Consider the following 17,664-nt stretch of genomic DNA (forward strand, 5'->3'; position numbering starts at 1 on the left):
GCATAAAATAACAGTCTTCTAGCTTCAAGAACTTTTCGGAGGGTAGCTCCAGTATGTAGGTGCCAACAGCTTCAGCCTGGATGGATTCTCCTTCAGCGCCATATAGCTCAAAGTGACCTTTCTTCAGTCTTCTAATTTTTTGCAGTCCATGCAAAGATTTGCATATGTGAGAACCACAACCGGTATCCAATACCCATGAATTAGAATCAGAAGAACTTAATATCATATTGGCATGTAATAAAAACATACCTTTTGATGCAACACTTGCATCAGGCTTCACACTTGCAAGAAAGCTCTTGCAGTTTCTTTTCCAATGCCCCGTCTTGCCACAGTGGAAACAGGTACCGGGTCCAGAGATTTTCTTTCCCTTCTTCTTTTTGATGCGACTCTTAGGGTTTAGTTTTTTCTTTGAACCCTTGTTGCCCGACTTCTTCTTTGAGCTCTCACCAACAAGAAGGATCGGACCCTTGTCCTTCTTGATGTGAGACTCTGCTGTTTTCAGCATATTTAGAAGCTCAGGCAGGGAGGAATTCAGTTTGTTCATGTGATAAGTCACGACAAACTGCGAGAATGAGTCGGGTAGTGATTGCAGGATCAAATCCTGACTGAGCTCACTGTCCATAGCAAAACCAAGTTGACTTAATCGAGTGATTAAGTCTATAACCTTTAAATAGTGGTCTTGCACAGATGATCCCTCGATCATTCTAGCACGGAACAACTGTTTAGATATCTCATATCTAGCAGTTCTGCTCTGCTCACTATATAACTCCTTTAAGTTAAGGAGTATGGAGTGAGTATCCATGCTATCATGCTGCCTCAGCAATTCAGTATTCATAGAAGCAAGCATGATACATTTGACAGTCAAACTGTCATTTTTCCACATACGATATGTGGCCAATTCCTCCTCAGTTGCATCTTCCCCTGCTGACCCTAGGTCAGGGGTTTCAAGAATGTAGGAAAGTTTTTCTTGTGTGAGAACAATCTTTAAATTCCTCAACCAATCCACATAGTTGGGACCAGTCAATTTGTTTGTATCTAAGATACCTCTAAGTGAGAGTGAAGATGCCATTTTTGCAGAATTAATCTATAATTACAAAGAACACTAATATAAGCAGACCAATCATGACGACATGTATTCAATCAGACAAGGACTTTTATCTAATTGTTACTCCCACTATTTTTATCGAATATCATAACCCTCAAGTATGATGAACGAGAAAATACTAATTTTCTTAGTGGGGTTGAGATCCAAATTCCTTATAAAAGACCTTGTGGGAATCACAACAAGCCCTTATAAGTTCAAAGGTAGGAAACTCTTTCCAATTGCATCCCATGCAATTCCCAACTTTATTCTGTCCTGTAGCACACATATAGTCTTGTGGGAATTACAACAAACTATTGTGTCTAGTTAAGTCAAACCCTTCATTTTTATACAGTCATATTTGAATAATGCTGCCCTTGTGGGAATCACAACAAGGCAACATATTAAAATATGCCATATGCATCATATGCACCAAGATATTACAATATCAATCCCTAATACTAGCCTTGTGGGAATCACAACAAGCTAGCGTAGATATTGACATAATAATATCTAAGCATGAAGGAAGGACCTTTATAGTGTTATATCAGCAATTAGCTTTTTCATGGAGGTCAATCAAATAGTTGGCCAAGTAAGCAGATGGGAGGCTCTCCTTACTTAGTAAGGTCCTAATTAAATAACCACCTGTAGCCTCTTTTCTAGACACCAACTTAGTCAATTGATTCAGAATGGCTCAGCTTAAAGCAATTAACACTACAACTTAATTATGAATTTAGTGAGGGCTTTCAAATAGTAGTATCTTACTAACATTAAGCTCAACCATAAAGAACAATCAAATAATTGGCCAGAAAAGCAGGTGGGAGGCACCCCTCACTCAGAGAGTGAGGTCCTAATTAAGTAACCACCTGTGGCTTCCTTTCTAGACACCAACTGAGTCGATTGTTCCAGAATGGGTCAGCCCAAAGTTTTCATACTACTATATTGGTCTCATTGCACATTCTATAATTTAGTACTAGCAATTATACTGTGCTACAACATGAATATAACACTATCTCATAGCATAAACTAATCATGCATACAAACAACCTAGCTATCTCATAGCATCAAGATAATAGCATGTATTATCATTTGGTTAAACTGATTAAGGGTGGCTCTGATACCACTGTTAGGGTTTCCCAGTGCTCTAGGGCGCAGCAGAAGATACGGGATTATAAAATTTTCTTATAAAACCCATTATATGAAACCCTAATAAGCCAAGATCGTCTTAATAGTATAACTAAATAATGTAGAAAATATAATCTTGATATAGAAGAATACCTATCACGCTATATCCAATATATCTAAAGATATCCTAAGGTGCCCGAATGTTCACCCTCCGATGTTGATCCACACAGGAATGGGTTCAAGACTCTAGCTCCACCAAAACTTGATTCTAATTGTTCAATCCTTCTAAAGAATTTAATTGGCTGATTTTTCTTCACTTTCTTCTTCCTTTCTATCTCTAAAACATTCACTAGCCTTTTTGTCCTAAAGAAGACCCTCTTGTCTTGGGTTAGGACAAAAGAGAGAGGCTTGTAAGAAAGAAGGGATAAGGGAGAGAGAAAGAGAGGCTTTTTCTTGGATCATCTTTAGAACCCCAAGGCACCTCCTTATTTATAAGAGATGGAGGGATGCATCCCATCCACACACCTCATCATGATGAGGCATGTGCCAAGAGATGCATCCCATCATGATGGGGTGCTAAGGAGAAGGGTGTATCAACTTCTTTCTCACATCGCCCTCTTAAATCCTGATGATCCAAGGGCCCAAATGCAGTGAACCAAAGCCAATGGTCCAGATCTAGGCGCCATCTAATGGTCCAGATCAGGGCATCATCATCCAGGGTGCCATCCAATGGTCCAGAAGCAAGATGCCATCACCGATGGTCCAGATTCAGGCGCTGAGCAACGGTCCAGATTTTTCATCCAGAGAGCCATCCAGTGGTCCAGATTCAGGCGCTAACCAGTGGACCAGATCCTTCATCCAGGAAGCCATCCAATGGTCCAGATGAAGGCGCCAACCAGTGGACCAGATCCTTCATCCAGGAAGCGATCCAATGGTCCAGAAGTGAAGGCCCTATCAAACCCAATCCAATTGGGTTTAACCAACTTAAAGAAAACATTAAACCTAATCAAATCAGGTCTAATTAAAGCCAAATGGGTTTCAACTCTTGGCTAACCCATATTAGGTCATGATCTAATCATATTAGATCAACCTAATCTAAGAATCATATTCGAATTTAATTTGAATCAGGAGCTAGGATTTGCAACACGTGCTAGCATGTTCATCTTGCAAACATGATCTAATCCAATTAGACCCTTAATCAATTTCCTTGTGTGTGACCCATTGGGTTCCTTATCTTAGCCAGCAGTAGGTGCAGGTGCAAGTTGACCTAACCTGATTAGAATACCTCTAATCCAATTTAGGTTCAATTTAGTGCTAAACCTGACTTAGCGATCAGAACCTTTCTGATGCTTTGATCTAATCAAACTCTTTGATCCGATCAACCCACAAGACATGATTGACGTCTAGCAATGTATCATATCTACCCGGAAGATGAGGAATGTATTGGACAAATCCAAACATACCCTTCAGTGGAAAGTTACTGTGCAATTCAATCCCTCAGTCATACTACATCCTGAATAAGTGCATGAGTATGGATCAATATCAAATTCAATCACTTATTCATGTCTCTCTCAATCTTTTATATGATAATTCAAACAATGAAACATTAGAAACTCTTTCTAATATTCATTTTGCTTTGATCAAAGGCTTCTTGAATCATCATAAGATTAGAGTAAGTAGGATGTTACCTTCTCTTACTAGAAGTGACTGATTCCTTGTTGACCTACTCACAACCTTCGTACAAAATCCACCATATCCAGAATACCCCGTACACAACGCAATGTCGTGAATGAGGGTAAACCAAAACATAGCTTCAAGTGCACAAGGTACCATGGTGATCTCAGGTCTAAGGATCACTTGCACAACTCCCACTATAAGAACCATCTTTTGATAATTAAGTAAGAATCCATAAGATGTTCTCATGGCTGGTCATTTCAGTGAACTCATTCCTCTAATGAGCACCCACATCTTTGTATTAGTGTCTCACACAAGTGATTGTAAGATCAATCACCCTCTACATTGAGCATACATAAGATGTGCCAGTCTTTCCGGTAATATTGATCCCCGACTCAATATACCAATTTGACTGGAAATATTCTAAATTAGGATTTTAGGATTTTAGGTCTCACTGGTATGATCTCATCATAACCCTAAAACCAATGTCCTAATTTATGGGGTTCATCATCCAATAATAAAATAGATAAGCAGCAAATGATGAAACACAATGCCTTTATTGATATATATCGAGTGTCAAAGTACATGATTTGGAGGATTACAAAGAGAAACACATCAAATAATTGGCTTATGGGGCATCTACTCTTTCATGATCAGGACCACTCCACAGATCCTTCCACCTTTCCATCCACAGCTGGTCCCTCATTCACTGCCGAGCCCTCCACCTCTGCTGGACCTTCCACAGTGCCACCACCTCAGCAGCCACTAGAGATCAGGATTAGTCGAGCAGCTCCGAGAGTTGAGGGATGACATAGTGAGGGAACTCAGAGGTACCTCCAGTGCACCCTCCACTGACCTCACTCCCTCCACAGTAGCAGTATCCATGATGGTAGCTGAAGTTAAGGAGGAGCTATCCAGCTTGAGGAGTCTAGTACAGGGTCAGTATATGAGATTCTCCGAAATTCAGAAAGCTACCTAACAAATGCAAGACTCGGTGAGGTCCGAGCTACTAAATCTGAATCGAGGAGCAGAAAGGCTTGTAAATGTAGTGATAGAGAAGCTTGACACAATCAATGAAAATGTAACCCAACTGACCCAGACACAAGCTAGGGCAACTTCAGAGATTATTGCACAACTAGGGAATGTTTCAGAAGGAATGAGCCTGGTCCTCCAGGCTCAGTGGCGAAGTATGGGAGCCACATCCTCTTCCACCAGATGTCCTTAGTTGTACTTTTGTTTTATTATCATATAAAGTCCTTTTGGACTTTCAAACAATGTACTCACATTTTGTAATTCATACAATGAATTGAAGTTATTTTCAAAAAAAAAACTTGAGTATTGTGCCTTGTTATGTCTTTCTATGTTATGTGCTTTTTGCTATGATGACAAAAAGAAGGAGAAAAATAAGATATTTGCAAGTAAAGGAATCTAAACAAGAACATTTTTAAGCAAAAAAACCAAATGTGATTTGTTCTCAGTGGAGAAAATAAGATATAATTGCAAGTAAACCAAATGCGATTTGTTCTTAGTGGATTCGATACCTCAAGGCTCATTATCTCTCTGTTGGAGCTCCTCAAGGAGTAATCTCCAGAATCTATTCAAGAAATATTCGGAGATTAGTTGAATTATATTCAGGAACAAATCGTTAGATCTTTTCCTTCTCTAATCAAAAGAAATTTTAAAAAAAAAACTTGAACAAAATTCAAACAAAATTGAATGCACATGCTGAGGGGGAGAATCTAAAATTCTAAGAAAGCAAATTCATTAAATACATATAAGCCAAACAATTGATTGCATGATTTGAAGGTTTATATAATTCCAAATGAAAGGGGGAGCTTTAATTTCAAAATATATTGACTCATACCTTTCAATTTTGGATACACTAAATGACTAGACATTTGAATTCATTTCGAAACTTTACTACAATTTACTTCTTGATTGAGCAATTCACTTTACAAATACTCAATGTTTTGTCATCATCAAAAAGGGAAAGATTGTGGAGTGATTGAGTAAACCCCTATTTGATTTTGATGAGCTCAAAGCATTTGAGTATATTTTATGTTGAACTAATGAATTCAATCTAGTATTTCAGGCAAATATGTGTGAATTTCTAGTTAAGTGCCTTAAGCTCCTGTTCAAAATAATTTGGATAAGTATTGGACTCAATTTGAACCAAAGTCTGCATCCCGAGTCGACTCCGGAAGATTACGAGTCGACTCCGAGTGGTTTAAAGGTTCTGGCATAAGCTCGAGTCGACTCCGGTACTCTACGAGTCGACTCCGACTGAGAACAGACAGAAAGATAGAAAGAAGAGTTTCAGACCCTGTCAGTGAGTCGACTCCAAAAGATTTCGAGTCGACTCCGATGCTTGCCGAGTCGACTCTCGACATTTCGAGTCGACTCCAAAGGGTAAGAGACAGAAAGACAGAAAGAAGAGTTTCAGACCCTGTCAGCGAGTCGACTCCAAAAGGTTTCGAATCAACTCCGATGCTTGCCGAGTCGACTTCCGACAGTTTCGAGTCGACTCCAAAGGATAACAGACAGAAATATAGAACGATGGATTTAGACCCTATTACCGAGTCGACTCCAGAAGATTACGAGTCGACTCAGACGTTTGGCGAGTCGACTCCTAGTTATGTCCGAGTCGACTCCTAGAGAAAAGCAGTCTGAAAGGAAGAGAACCAATCTCGAAAATCCTGTGAACGAGTCGACTCCAAGAGTTCCAGAGTCGACCCCCAAGTCAGCCTAGTCGGCTCCAACAAAGCGCGAGTTGACTCCTTGGCAGATCAGTTCAATAGAAAGAGAATCGATTTTTCGGACTCTGAGAACGAGTTGTCTTATGAAGATCTTGAGTCGCCTCTCAAGACAGCCGAGTCGACTCCAAGAAAACTCGAGTCGACTCGAGGATGAAAAACAGAAAGATGGGGTTCTGGAACCCTGAGAACGAGCCGACTCCTAAGTGCCCGAGTCATCTCCAGATGTTGGCGAGTCGACTCGAGGTTTGGTCCGAGTCGACTCCAGGACGGGACAAGCACTTTAATTCAAATTCTGAACAACGGACGAGTCGTCTCCAGTAAAGCATAAGTCGACTCCAGCAATAGCCGAGTCGACTCCAGATCGCACGAGTCGACTCCGATCCCAACGGATACATTGTCTGGATGTGTAGACGGGATAGAACGGCTCCAAATCACTCTCTAATGGCTAGTTTTCAAATTGTTGCCGAAGCAGACAACCCAAGAGGGGGGTGAATTGGATTTTAATTAATTATGACCAATTAAAACTATAATGAGTAATTAACTAAATCTATTGCTAGCAAATTAGTTTGTTTACTAGATGCAGTGAGTGAAGAGAGAGGAAGAGACAACAACCAATACAAATACAAACAACTTTATAGTGGTTCGGAGCCAACTCTTGCTCCTATGTCCACTCCCTAAGCCGCATTTGGGTGTTCACTATAATTCCTAGAATTACAGCTGGTTGTTTTATAAGCTCACAACCCAACTTGTTGTTTTCACGAGATTACAATGAACTCGGTCGGTTTTCATAGGTTCACCGACTAGAACCATCCGATTATTTTTCCGGGTTCCCAATCAAACCCAGTTGGTTTTCTCCGGTTCACCAACCACAACCTTACACCGTTGGTTTTTCCTTTGGCTCACCAACAAACCTTAGAACCCCTGATTCAATCTCCTAATTGAATCAAGTAAGAAAAACAAGTTTTAAGGATTCACAAAGAAAGCCTCTAAAAAACAAGTGTGAAAATAATATAAGCAAAGTAGAGGTAGAAGCCCTCAAACAGATTTTAGATGAGGAAGTAGGGGCTTCTCGATTTCTGAGACTTCTCTTGAAAGCACTGAAAGTTGGAGGACAGTAGTAGAGCCTTGAATGCGAAGGAAGCACTTTTCAGATTGAGTTGAATGCGCTTCTTCCTTCTTTCGTTCGGATTAACTCTTGCAAAGCTCTTGGTGGTTGATATGCTTTTAATGCTTAACTGGAATAGCTCTCTTGTTATCTATTACTGTTCACTCTGGCTATTTAAGTAGTTCCATTCGAAAACTAGCCGTTAGAGAGTGATTTGGAGTCGTTCTGTCCCGTCTGCACATCCTGACAATGTATCCGTTGGGATCGGAGTCGACTCGTGCGATCTGGAGTCGACTCGACTGTTACTGGAGTCGACTCGCTCTTTACAGGAGACGACTCGCCCACTATTCAAGATTTGAATTAAAGTGCTTGTCTCGTCTTGGAGTCGACTCGGACCAAACTGGAGTCGACTTGCCAACTTCTGGAGATGACTTGGGCACTTAGGAGTTGGCTCGTTCTCAGGGTTCCAGAAACCCATCTTTCTGTTTTTCTTCCTCGAGTCGACTCGGGTTCTCTTGGAGTCGACTCGGCTGTCTTGAGAGGCGACTCGAGATCTTCAGAAGACGTCTCATTCTCAGAGACCAAAAAACTGATTCTCTGTCTTTTGAACTGAACTGCCTCGGAGTCGACTCGCGCCTTGTTGGAGTCGACTCGGCTGACTTGGGGGTTGACTCGAGATCTTCAGAAGACGTCTCGTTCTCAGAGGCCGAAAAATTGATTCTCTATCTTTTGAACTGAACTGCCTTGGAGTCGACTCGCGCCTTGTTGGAGTCGACTCGGCTGACTTGGGGGTCGACTCTGGAACACTTGGAATCGACTCGTTCATAGGGTCTCCAAGATTGGTTCTCTGCCTTTCAGACTGCTTTCCTCTAGGAGTCGACTCAGACATAAGTAGGAGTCGACTCACCAAAACTTCGGAGTCGACTCGTTGTTAGAAGTATGCCCTAGAAGCCAATTTCGCTGACGCATTATTTTATTCGGGAACATAAATTTGTACTTGACCTAATTATAAATTTATTAAGTTGGGCATTCTTTTTCATTCATGTTCTTATGTGTCCATGAATCGTCCAAGAAATTAATAAGATGATGACGCATATTCTCAAGAGTTGAAAATTTGAGGCATGTGTCATTGGTGATTAATTCCTGAATTGCTTCTAATCGATGGATCATCACGAGGATGGTGATTGATCCGCTAAGATTAGTGCACATATTGCTTTCTTTGATGGACGAGTCTTGAGTCCACAGTGTAGGGACACTGGAGCAATTGTGCAAGTGCTTGTTAGAGAACAAGGGTACTGAGCGTGACCAATACAAGAAGTCACTTGGATGTCTATCCACTCGTCAGTGACTTGCTTGATGTTGCAGTAGTATGACTGGTCCTTTGACCTGCGGTTCTTCGGCTACTCACAGTAATGTTATTGTAGTTTGACTGCACGTATACATGGTCTCTAGACATATGGGTCCATGCAGTGTAGATTAGCTGCAGTAGGTTTACTGTAGGAGTAGGGTATGCACCTATATGGAATCTATCAACCTTGGTAGATAAGGAGAGATCCTATGTGATTTATAAGACTGAGTTCGTAAGACCTCGGCCGGGGCAGTATGCTCAGTGGAGAAAGAGTTTTCCACTCTCGAACTTAAGTCGAATAAATTTTCACATACGACAGACGATGGGGTTTGACGAGTTGTCCATAACCTCCGTCCTGTAGGGATCCACGATAGTAGGACTATATCATACGATAACTGCACCTAGAGGTTCATCATTCCATTCTGCTGGGTAGCCACTACATGCTGCTAGGTGTCACTGGTGGATGGTGAGACTCACAGAAAATATCTCATGATCGATAAACCCAAATGAGTTGAGTTGGAATCATTCCAACCCATTGAAAGGAGTTTTCAATGATATTGTGATAGAGATCGCAATATATCTCACTACCAGTCAGAATGGAACCTATGGGGTCACACACAATAGAGGTATTGACCGATTTGATGGTTGAATAGTGATTATGAATCACGAGTAATCAATTTGATTGATAATCAGTTGAAGAAGGAATGGAAATTGATTAATTGGACTTAAAACACAAATCCTACTTGGAGTAGGATTCCTAGAGTCCTAATTGGATTAGAACTGGGAATCCTACTTGGACTAGAACTGGGAGTCCTACTTAGAGTAGAATTCCTACAATCCTAATTAGATTAGGATTTTGAATTCAATATGGATTCCTACTTAGAATAGGATTCCTATAAGTCCTAATTAGATTAGGACTTCGGATTCAAAGTCGAGTCCTAATTGGATTGGAACTAGAATTAAATAAGTCCTAATTGGATTAGAATTTCTTAAGTCCCAATTAATTATTAATCTAATGAATTAACATGACTCCTAATTGGGTTAGGATTGAAGAGTTCAATTGAGTCATGGTTCATTCAAGTTCTAATTAGATTAGAACTAGCATTGATTAAACCCGAAATTGGTTCACCCTTGGTCTAAGCCTAATTAGATTAAGGCTTAACCACATTAGGGCTTCCTACTCCTCCTTAGAGGAGGATTAGGTTAACCAAGAAGGAGGGGCGCAAGCCCCTCCTCCTTTTCTTGCTTGGTGCGTCAAACAAAGAGGGGTCGGCGCCCCTCTTAGGAAATTCATCTGGAGCTCCTAAAAGTTGAAGGGTTCTAGCATGTCATAATGGGCAGCGGAAGCTAGGAATTTTAAAATTTTCTTAATAAAGTCCCTATGCATGAAACCCTTTTAAGCCTAGATCACCTTAATGATTACAATCAAATAATATAAAATAAATGCAGAATTAGTAGAATACCTCAAATGCTAATCCAAAGTGTACAATCTCTACGAGGCGTCCAAGTGTCCGCCCTCCAATGGTGATCCACACGAAAACTTGATCAAGACTTTAGCTCCAAAGACTTTTGATTTTTTAATGCAGAATTCTTCTAAAGAACTCTAACGGCTTGCTTTCCTTCCTTTCTATTTTTCTTTAGCCTTCTAAAATCACTTCTAATCCTTTTGTCCTAATGAAGACCACCTTGTCTTGGCTTAGGACACACTAGAAGCAATGTTAGAAAGAAAGAAACTAATGTAAGAAAGAAGGGATATGAGAGAGAGAGAGTTGGATTGATTTCCGATGACTTGAAAACACCGGGAGCATTCCCTATTTATAGATGGCGTACGGATGCATTGTAGCCATCCATTCATGCATGAAGAGGGGCATGAGATCAAGTGATGTGTCATTTGATGAGAGGGCATATCAGAAGTAGTTAGGATAAGATGAAGTGCTTATGATATGGCGCTTCATCTTTATCCATTCCCTAAGCATCTCTTCATGAAATCCACCGTACTCATGCCTCTCTTCATTTCTTCTCACGCATGAAAAATAGGGAGCATTCTCAACCATTGATCAAGGCTAGATGATGATCCAAAGGCCCTTATTGGTGGCGCCATAAGAAAGAAGGAGAGAGAGAATGATGCGGTTGAAGGGAAAGTAGTTAGGATATGATGACGTGTCATCTTTATCCAATCCAAGTGGCACTTCTTCATGAGGCGCCATTCTAAATTCACCGTATTCCCTTCTTTCTCACGCCATCTGATGTTGACTAAGTCAATATCACAAGTCCATCACGAGATCATGATCTCCCATCATCCCATGATGAAGATCCAATGGCTCTAATCCATGGCGCCATCCATTTGATCCTTCTCTTCATCCAAATGTTGATCCAACGATCAAAATTAAATGTTTTATCAAATCTAATCCAATTAGACTCAAATCAAGCCAATTTAGGTGCCAACTCTTGGCTAACCAATATTAGAATATGATCTAATCAAATTAGATCAATTAAGAATCAGATTCGAATCCAATTCGAATCAGATTCGAATCCAGTTCGAATCAGGAGCTAAGGTTTGCAACACCTGCTAGGATGTTTATCTTGCAAATGATCTAATCCAATTAGACCCTTGATAAGTTTTCTTGTGTGTGACCCATTGGGTTTCATACTTAGCCAGCAATAGGTGTGAGTGCGAGTTGACCCAACTTGATTAGAACTCTTCTAATCGATTTAAGTCCAAACTGCGCGAACCCGAACTTAACAATTAGAATCCTTTCTAATTGATGATCGAATTAAACTCTTTAGTTCGATCAAATCGATAAGACAAGATTGACGTCTAGCAACGTGTCATGTCTACCCGGAAAATATGGAATTTGGTGGAAATACCAAAAATACCCTTCAGTGGCAAGTTACCATGCAATTCAATCCTTTAATCAAACTGCATCCCAAATATGTATATGAGTATGAATATATGTCAAACTCAATTTCATATTCATATTTTTCTCAATCTTTTAATGATAATTCAAATAATGAAACATTAGAAACTCTTTCTAATTTTCATTCTGCTTTGATCAAAGGCTTCCTGAATTATCATATGATTAGAATAAATAGGATGCTATCTTCTCTTACTAGAAGTGATTAATTCCTTGTTGACCTACTCATAATCTTCGTACAGAATCCACCATATCCAGAAGACCTCGTACATAACTTATTGTCATGAATGAGTGTAAACCAAAACATAGGTTCATGTGCACAAGATACCATGGTGATCTCAGGTCAAAGGATCAGTTGCACAACTCCCACTAAGAGAATCATCTTTTGACATGTAAGTAAGACTTCATAAGATTTCTCTTTGTAGGTCAATTCAGTGAACTCATTCTTCTAATGAGCACCCATATCTTTGTATTAGTGTCTCCACACAAATGATTGTGAGATCAATCATCCTCTGCATCGAGCATACATAAGACATGCCAGTCTTTCCGGTAATCATTGATCCCCGACTCAATGTACCAATGACTGGGAATATTTAAGATTAGAATTTTAGGATTTTAAGTCTCACTAGTATGATCTCATCATAGTCTTAAAACCATTGCCCTAATCTAAGGAGTTTATCATAAATATAATCAACAGCATATGATAAAACATAACGCCTTTATTCATATTTAAATGTCATGTACATGATTTGGACAAATTAAAAGAAAAACCCTTCGCAATACATATTACGATTGGCTTGTAGGGCATCTACTCTTTCAATCTCCCACTTGCACTAAAGCCAATCGCTCTTATATTTTATCCCCATACAATCGAGGTGGCGATCGAACTGCTGTTGTGGTAGAGCTTTAGTGAACGGGTCTGCTAGGTTGTTCTTGGTGTCTACTCGTTCAATGACTATGTCTTGTCTCTCGACAATCTCTCGAACAAGATGGAAGCGTCTTAGAATGTGCTTGGATTTGTGATGAGACCTTGGTTCCTTCGCTTGAGCAACAGCTCCAGTGTTATCACAATAAACTGGGACTGGTCCAGCAATCTCGGGAACTACTCCTAACTCAGAGATGAACTTCTTCATCCAGACAGCTTCCTTAGCGGCTTCACTTACAGCAATGTATTCTGCCTCAGTAGTTGAGTCAGCTACAGTTTGCTGTTTGGAACTCTTCCAGCTCACTGCACCACCATTTAGGGTAAAGACATACCCTGAAGTGGACTTGCTATCATCTGGATCTGATTGAAAACTAGAATCAGAAAATCCTTCTAGTTTCAACTCAGATCCTCCATAAACTAGAAAAATATCTTTAGTCCTTCTCAAGTACTTAAGAATATTTTTCACAGCTATCCAATGATCCTCTCCTGGATCAGCCTGAAATCTACATGTTATGCCTAAGGCATAAGCAACATCAGGCCTAGTACATAGCATAGCATACATAATCGATCCTATTGCCGAAGCATGGGGAATAGAATTCATTCTATTCCTCTCTTCAGATGTCTTAGGAGACATCTTCTTAGAGAGACGTATGCCATGACTCATAGGCAAATAACCTCTTTTACTTTCTTCCATGCTGAATCTTTTCAGCACATTATCTATGTACCTAGACTGGGACAAGCCTAGCATCCTTTTAGATCTATCCCTATAGATCTTTATACCAAGTATATAGGATGCTTCTCCCAAGTCTTTCATGGAAAAGCTTTTTGACAGCCAAGTCTTGACCGATTGTAACATTGGAATATCATTTCCAATGATCAGTATGTCATCTACATACAATATTAAGAAGACAATGGCACTCCCACTAGTCTTCTTGTACACACATGGTTCATCCACATTTTTGATAAAACCAAACTCTTTGACTGTTGTATCAAAATGGATGTTCCAACTCCTCGATGCTTGCTTTAATCCATAAATGGATCTCTTAAGCTTGCATACTTGATTTGCTCTCTTACTTGAGACAAATCCTTCTGGCTGTGTCATGTAAACTTCTTCCTCAAGATAACCATTAAGGAAGGCGGTTTTGACATCCATCTGCCAGATTTCATAATCATAGTATGCAGCTATTGCAAGCAAAATTCGAATAGATTTGAGCATAGCTACTGGCGAAAAAGTTTCATCATAGTCAATTCCTTGCCTTTGCCTGAAACCTTTTGCCACCAATCTAGCCTTGTAGGTTTCTACTTGGCCATCTGCTCCAATCTTTTTCTTATAGACCCATTTGCAACCTATAGGGTTTACACCCTCTGGTGCATCAACCAAAGTCCATACTTGGTTGGTATACATAGAATCTATTTCAGATTTCATGGCTTCTAGCCATTTGTCAGAGTCATTACTCATGACAGCTTCCGAATAGGTCAGAGGATCATTATTCTGAACAATGTGGGCTTCATCATTCTCAATGATGAACCCATACCTCTCAGGTGCTCTTCGCACTCTATCTGACCTTCGGAGAGGAGATGTGTGTTGTGGTTGTACCTCATCAATAGGTACATCTGGTTGAAGAATTTCTTGTGTTTCTATTTGTAGGTCTTGAACTTCTTCAAGTTCTATTTTTCTATCCTTGCCCTTTTCTAAGATAAACTCTTTTTTCTAAGAAAATGGCATGCCTACCTACAAAAACTTTTTGTTCGGTAGGATGATAGAAGATGTATCCTATACTATCTTTAGGATAACCTACAACAATATATTTATCTGATCTAGCACTTAGCTTGTGTCCAAAATTTCTTTTGACATAAGCTTGACAACCCCATATCTTAAGATACTTAAGATTAGGCTTCTTTCCTCTCCATATCTCATATGGAGTGCTAGGTACAGACTTAGAAGGTACCCTGTTTAATATTAGTGCAGCAGTCTCTAGGGCAAAACCCCAGAAGGAAATAGGAAGATCAGTAAAGCACATCATGGACCGTACCATATCTAATAAAGTACGATTCCTCCGTTCAGCTACACCATTTAATTGTGGCGTATACGGAGGTGTCCATTCAGAGAGAATGTCCTTTTCTTTAAGATGATTTAAAAACTCACTAGAAAGGTATTCATCTCCTCGATCAGATCGAAGGATTTTAATACACTTTCCGGTTTGTTTTTCAACCATACTTTGATACTCTTTAAACTTATCAAAAGCTTCGGATTTATGTTTCATAAGATACACATATCCGAACCTTGATAAATCATCAGTGAATGTGATGAAGTAAGAGTATCCACCTCTAGCTGGAGTTGTCATAGGACCACATACATCTGTGTGTATAAGTCCTAATAACTCACTTGCCCTTTCTCCATGTCCAGTGAATGGAGACTTAGTCATTTTACCCATAAGACAAGATTCACAAGTTCCTAATGATTCATAATCATAAGGATCAAAGAACTCTTCTTTGTATAACTTGTTGATTCTTGATTCACTTATGTGACCAAGTCGGCAATGCCAAAGAAGGGTGTTATTTGCTTCCTCTCTCTTTCTTTTATTGCTTTTATTAATATGAAAGACATTGTCATTAAGTAATAAAACAAGAAGACCATTTTCCATAATGCCATTGCAAAGATGCTTATTAGAAAAATAAATAGAGCAACCATTGCCCTTTCCATTAATTTCAAATCCTTTCTTTAACAACAAAGGAATGGAAATTACATTTCTAATAATTTTGGGCATATAATAACAATCTTCTAATTGTAGGAGCTCTCCCGAAGGTAACTCCAAGTTGTAGGTTCCAACAGCTTCAGCCTGGATGGACTCTCCTCTAGCGCCATACAGCTCGAAGTCACCTTTCTTCAAAATTTTAATTTTCTGTAGTCCATGCAAAGATTTGCAAATGTGAAAACCACAGCCGGTATCCAATACCCATGAATTTGAATTTGAAGAACTTAATGACAAGTTGGCATGTAACATAAACATACCTTTTGATGCAACTCTTGCATCGGTCTTCATACTTGCAAGAAAACTCTTGCAATTCCTTTTCCAGTGGCCAGCTTTGCCGCAATGAAAACAGGTACTTGATCCGGAGTTTTTCTTTCCTTTTTTCTTTTTGATGCTACTCTTGGGGTTCAATCGTTTCTTAGAACCCTTATTTCCCGATTTCCTTTTAGAAGTGCCATCTATAAGAAGGAGTGGACCTTTATCCTTCTTAATATGGCCTTCAGCTGTTTTGAGCATATTTAACAGCTCGGGCAGGGAGGTGTTCAGCTTGTTCATGTGAAAGTTCACAACAAACTGAGAGAATGAATCAGGCAGTGATTGCAGGATCAAATCCTGACTGAGTTCACTATCCATAGCAAAACCTAATTGACTTAATCTAGTGATTAAGTCTATAACCATAAGAACATGGTTTTGCACTGGAGTTCCTTCATTCATTCTAGCACGGAACAACTGCTTAGATATCTCATACCTAGCAGTCCTGCTTTGTTCTCCATACAACTCTTTTAAATTGAGAAGTATGGATTGAGTGTCCATGCCTTCATGTTGCCTCTGTAATTCATTGCTCATAGAGGCAAGTATGATACATTTGACAGTCAAACTGTCATTTTTCTACATCTTATGTGTGGCAACCTCCTCTTCTGTAGCATCATCCCCTAGATCTCCAAGATCAGGGGTTTCAAGTATATAGGAAATTTTCTCCTGAGTGAGTACTATCTTTAAATTCCTCAACCAGTCCACATAGTTTGGTCCGGTCAACTTGTTGGCATCTAAGATGCCTCTTAGTGAAAGTGAAGCCATTTAATAATTCTACATATGCAAGAACATAACTAATATAAGCAGACCAATCATGATGACATGTTTGCAACTAGATAAGGACTTTAATCTAATTTGTCTCCTACTATTTTTATCGAATATCATAGCCCTCTCCTATGATAAACGTGAAAATATAATTTTTCTTAGTAGGGTTGAGATCCTAATTCATCATAAAAAGCCTTGTGTTTACACAACAAACTCTTATGAGTTCAAAGGTAGGAAACTCTTTCCAATTGCATCTCATGCAATTCTCAACTTTATTTTGTCCTCTTAAAATACTTATTGCCTTGTGTTAGCACAACAAACAATAATATTTTAGTTAAGTCAAACCCTTCATTTTCATATAGTCATATTCGAATAATATTGCCCTTGTGGTTGCATAACAAGGCAATATGTTAAAATATGCCATAAGCATCTTAATGCACCAAGACAGTATAACATCAGTCCCCATTGCAAGTTTTGTGTTAGCACAACAAACTAGCATGGATCTTGACATAATAATATCAAGGCATGAAGGAAGGCTATCAATAGTGTTATATCAATATTAAGCTTATCCATAATAGGCAATCAAACAATTGGCCAGGTAAGCAGGTGGGAGGCTCCCCTTACTCAAAGAGTAAGGTCCTAATTAAGTAACCACCTTTAGTGCTTTCCTTAGACACCAATTAGATTAATTGTTCTAGAATGGGTTAGCTCAAAATTTTTTAACACTATGACTTAATATAATTTTTATTGAGGGCTTACTAGTCTCTAGCACATTCTTTAATTGTAATATATATTTAACATATCTAAAATAAGCTATCATGCATCATAGCTATCTCATAGCATGTATAAATCATAAGCAACTAATTAACATGCTTCAACATATTTTCATATGGAAAATATCATAT

This window comes from Phoenix dactylifera, chromosome 1 (genome assembly GCF_051530095.1).
Source record: "Phoenix dactylifera cultivar Ajwa chromosome 1, Ajwa_hap1_PhDact_Kaust_v1.1, whole genome shotgun sequence".
Taxonomy (NCBI): domain Eukaryota; kingdom Viridiplantae; phylum Streptophyta; class Magnoliopsida; order Arecales; family Arecaceae; genus Phoenix; species Phoenix dactylifera.